Genomic DNA, 5,225 nt, shown 5'->3' on the forward strand with positions numbered 1-5,225 from the left:
TAAGAAAATGCTCAACGCCTGACTCAGTTGCATCTCAAGGCCACAAGCACCTCATCACTCCGGGAGATGAAGGCGGAGAGAAGAGGTGGCATGACGAGATTATCATTTTTTCTCTCATTATTTCTATTCTACTCCTAACTTCCTTGGCTCCCCCTTTTTATTTGTCCTCACCTCACTGTCTGTTGGACTCACTGAACTCACTTTTTCCTCTTTTTTATTTTCTCTCTCTCTCGCTTTGTAATTGCTACTTTTAAAACATCTCTAACAGGCTCTTCTCAGGTGTGGGGAAATTTTCTTAGTGGGCTTAACAGGTGAGGTAGGGGTCATGTACAGGTCACACTCGGGGTCACTAGCAGGGCCAGAAGTAGACTGATCCTTAGACACAGCTCTTTGCCTCTCTCTCTCTCCCTGACCGGGTGACGACAGCAGGGCTGATGGAGACAATGTGTTTGAAGTCTCGTATGTTTACAGATTCACTGTCTCTGCATAGAATGCAATACATGAGATCCCAGCGTGCCATAGGTAATGCCTTTGAGTCTAACATCCAGCAGACTGGCTGTTTAAATTTAGGCCAGTTAATTATGATCTTGTATGGAAAGACTACAACCACTATAGGTTGGGTAGCGATACATATTGTGGACTAAGGGGCTTTCTTCAGATTTTGGGGTTGGCTATGCATTGTGTTCACACTCTCTATGCTGATGCTATGATCTCCTCGAGCTTTATTAAACATGCTGTGTAAGACATCCTGAGTTTCTGAAACCTTCTTCAATGAGAATGACACCTGGTTCACATTAATTTTCACAATATCAGGCACGTGTTGAAACCCTTGGATCTTTTTAGATGCACACTTAATAACAAATTTCCTCAAAGTCTTGAGGTGTCTCCATTTTACTGGAATTTGTCTAAAGAGTGTCTCAAAGTGAAGCGACGCTCCCTGCTGCGCCTGGTAATTACACTCTGGTGACTTGGCAGCAGCACAGCCACTGAGCGACAACTGCCTCATTTAAATTACAGCTTATATGAAATCATTTCATCGCTGTAGTAGCAGAACAAATGTGAAAAAAATTACACCAAGGGAACTAAGAACCAAGGAATTCATTAGCTTGGGGATACTTGAAAGTAAACAAAAAAAGTGGTACCTGAAATACACGAATAGACCATCATAAATACTCCTCCAACTCTTCACATATAATTCTGTAGATGCTTATTGTATGAGCAACAATGAGTTGAAGATAGATTTATACTTGATTCTGCTAAACCTAATGACATAGTGTTTCATAGTTCAGCACAGGTATTCTCCACTGATGGCATCGGTGCCCATACTACGTCATGTTTAGTCGTCTCATTCAGAGAGCTGCTGTGCTGAGGTAACAGACCTCCATGCTGACTGACTCCCCTCTATATCTCTCCCCAGGTTTCACCTTCGGTTGGGTTTGGCTTGGTTTGGTTTATTCTGGTTTAAATAAACATATTTAGTTAAATGTTTGCCATGGTGTGTCTCCCTTTTGTTGTTGTAACTTGCGCCAGGTCATAATATATTTTAACTATCAACAATCTCCAGGGAACAAAGTGCTACGTTCTTGTGACATTCAGAAGTCATAGGGCGTTGGTCGGGGTTGATGGCAGACACACAAAGCTGAGGACTTTGAGAAAGAAGACCACGGTTGGCATCCTGAGTCCTGCTTGTGGCAATGTTTAGGCAACAAAAGCACTTTGGTTGAAGGTAAATTATTATTTCAGTTAAATGTTAAAATGTAAACAGGTGCATGCATGCTTGCTTGAAGTATCTGTCAACTATTTAAATATTTAACAAATACTAAATTTTTTTCACTAACCTTAATCAAGGCCCATGAGTGACTAAACATGACCATAGAAAAACCTTATTTATGCTTTGGTTGGTATGAGCAGTCGTATGAAAATACATGAAATTTGTAGTCAATTAACATTTTGTACGTTATGATTTGTAGATAAGTTCATTAAAAACAAAATATATATTGCTGTTGCATATTCATAAAACATTATACCTGTCATGGCAAAAGCTGTGTATCTAGTATGATATCGTTAAAAAAATGAAGGATATTACTAAAATATGTCAGTTCAGTATATAATGCTACATTATTCACTATTTAAAAATGGTATTAAAATGCTATCGTTATTCTGGTTTAATGTATTACTTTCTTAACTTTTTTTTATGTTACAACTACTTATTTTTTTTCTAAAATTTAAGACTAATTTAAGGTGGCATCATATTTTTGTGGCAATTTAGAATGAGCCTTTTATAAAGTGATTGTGAAAACGGGGCCGCAACTATTGAAAGACTGTCTGAATATTAGTCTTTTAAATGAATGGCTGGTGTGTGTTTGTGTATGTGTGTGTGTTTTTCTACAGACATTGCATTGTCAAAAGCAGAAGAAACTCGTGAGTAGCTGACGTTGGTTAGAAAAGGGTGGCTGGATAAAAGTGATGAGGCCTTTTGTACAAAATCTGCTTCCTTAAAGTACAACAGAAGCAGCATCTCATTCTGTCCTCACTGCATTTAGATTGCCTAATTTGCACATGAAATGAAGTAGCATCTTATCCCTGTTTAAGTAATGTGTATGTTGCACTGATAAGTGACTTTAGACTGCACCATGTTGAACTATTACCTGCTGATGATTGTATATGGCTTATACGTAAGTGTTTTTTATTGTGTACTTTGTTAGTGTGTTTTTATGTTTTGTTCTTCTTGCAGTACTTTGAATGCAAATTTTCCCTTCAGGACAAGATTTTTGACTGATGGAAAAAAATATTTGAACAACTTGATCCAACTCCCCTCATCCAATGCAGTTAAACCCAACACTGAAGTATTTATTATAGCTATAATATAAGGACTCAACAAAAACAAATAGATTTGTAAAGTAACTGTGTATAAAATAAAACAATCAGAAATCCCCTTTTCCCCCCTCTCCTGTTCTCTCGTCCTATTCGTCTACAACACTGACCTTCCTTTTTGGTGTATCCATGGTAACTAATCAAGCAGGCGATCCAGCTCCCACACCTCTTCAAAAGCTGGCGACTCTTGACAGTAATTGGCAGCATATGTATGTAAATGTTAATGTTTTACATTAAGACCAAACTTAATGGGCAAAAAGATAGGAGATGGTACATCTTAAGAGCCCTGCCGGGTGAACCAGTGTCACCAGTAATTGAACCAGTGACCTTTTTAAGTGTTATCCTGAGAGGGTTGTTCTGTTGAAGCATGGTGACTCAGGGCTTGAGGCCAGTCAGACTCGCAGCGCTGTGACCAAAACAAAATCAATGTGGTGCTCTGGCAGTAGGGCAGATGACGTGGGTTACTTTGAAGGGCATCTGAGGGGCATTAAAAAGCAGCAAGGGGGCTGCAGCATGAAAGTGTCTCTGGATTGGACAGGTCGACCATCTTCACTTTCCTTTTTGTTAAACCAGATTGGAACACCAACCTACAGATTAATAATAGCTCACTATCTTTAAAATTCAACATTTAATACATGGTACAAAATAAACCTGTTATTTGTTTTTTTTTTTATCCTTCTGTATTAAAGAGGTGGTATTATGTTTTTTGGCTTACCCCCTCTCCGTTATTAAGTTATATATCTTTTTTGTGCATGTAACAGGTTTGCAAAGTGAAAAAGCCCAAAGTCTTTTTGGGAGTTCCCATCTCCCACAAAAAGCTCTGCTCTGAACTGCTTGAAAACAGCTTGTTTGTATTCCAGCCCTTCACTTCCTTTACTTGTGACGTCACAATGAAAACGCGTCATAAAGCTTGCCAAGCGGCTAGCGGGGTCAGGCACGCCCTCAAACCAAGCTAGTCTGAGCGGAGGCCCTTTGATTTTAGTTAAGCCTCTTTTCCACTGCACAGTACCAGCACGACTTGGCTCAACTCGCCTTTATTTGGTTTTCCATTGTAGAAATGTTGTACCTGTACCTGCTTCCAGGTACTTTTTTTCGGATATTTTCGGAGTTGAGGAGCTCCGCAAGTGGCTGCAGGGGAAGCCTGTGCCAACCCGCGGGAGGAGCGTGTGAGGCTGGCCAGCCGCCCGCTCACAGAACTACAGCAGAGGAAAACACAGCTGGAAGATGGACTTTTTCACTTTCTCAACATCAGAACAGCAAGAGGGCAAAAATGCAAATTAAGAAAAAACTACAAACAAAATGTATTTGCATAAAATAAACAAATTAATCTCAGTGGAAAAAAAAAGAAGGAAAATATTGACCTGCAGAATGTGTAATTTCACACACCGCCATGTAATTCATTCCACAGACCCCTCGGTGTGTTTCTCTATGGTTGCTCTCTGTGTGTGCATGACTATCACAGTGTGATTGTATTAGGGATCTAACGCACACACACGCACACACAGATTTTTAGAAGTAATGGTTATGTTCCAAACAAACTCCAAAACTACCATCATGTGCGTTTTCACACACTTCTAAACACAATCACATGCCAACACTTCTCTCCATGTTTCCTCATCAACCAAAGCGGTATCTTCTTATAATTTAAGAGCGAGCGCGCACACACACACACACACACACACACACACACACACACCCCTCCACTCTCTCTGCTTGACTTTCTCTCTCAGTGTGACAGTATTAGCAGTCTAGGTTTCCTGCCGCTAATGTTATGAGCGGTCTAGACCAACCCATATGCAACTCAACAGGCCTCTGAGAGGAGGCAGCCTCTTAAGCCCTCATACCTGTGGAGAGCCTCGTAGCCAAGGTATTCATGACCTGGCCTGTTCATGGCACTTAAAACGGTGAAGGGGGGAAAGATGAAAGAGGATGGTGGAAGTAGAAAAGAAAAGCCGACATTTACACAGGAACTGATAATCATGATGTTCACAGCGTTTTTAAGGCATTGTTTGGAAAACATCCCTGGACAAGAATGATTGGAGATAGGCCATGATTGGAGTCTTGTGCCTTTGTCAAAGGCTCTACACTCCCATGGTTCACCAACACATGTGTTTTCTCTTATTTTTCCTGATTACACTTTTCACAAGTCTGTGTGGGTGCGTTCAGAATGTGTGTTACAGCCATAGGGTTGTGTGTCTTGTTTTTGTTGTGCTGCTCGCTTGCTGTCTCCTGTGCTCCTCCAGGTACTGGCCTACCCCCTGCATTGCAGCTGCAGATTGGTGGCAACTGTCCATGATCACCTAATCAGTATCTGGAGTTTAAAAGGCACGGAGAGAGCTGCAATATATCAT

At 40.6% G+C, this 5,225-nt stretch overlaps 1 long non-coding RNA gene across 1 annotated transcript; it reads left to right on the forward strand.

The window, feature by feature from the left end:
* The first annotated feature begins 1,629 nt into the window (after nucleotides 1–1,629).
* Nucleotides 1,630–2,868, forward strand: LOC123961044. The gene is made up of 3 exons (XR_006822648.1): nucleotides 1,630–1,726; nucleotides 2,392–2,421; nucleotides 2,735–2,868. It is a non-coding gene; the product is annotated as an uncharacterized LOC123961044 (long non-coding RNA).
* Nucleotides 2,869–5,225: the final 2,357 nt, after the last annotated feature.

This window comes from Micropterus dolomieu, linkage group LG21, assembly GCF_021292245.1.
Source record: "Micropterus dolomieu isolate WLL.071019.BEF.003 ecotype Adirondacks linkage group LG21, ASM2129224v1, whole genome shotgun sequence".
NCBI lineage: Eukaryota > Metazoa > Chordata > Actinopteri > Centrarchiformes > Centrarchidae > Micropterus > Micropterus dolomieu.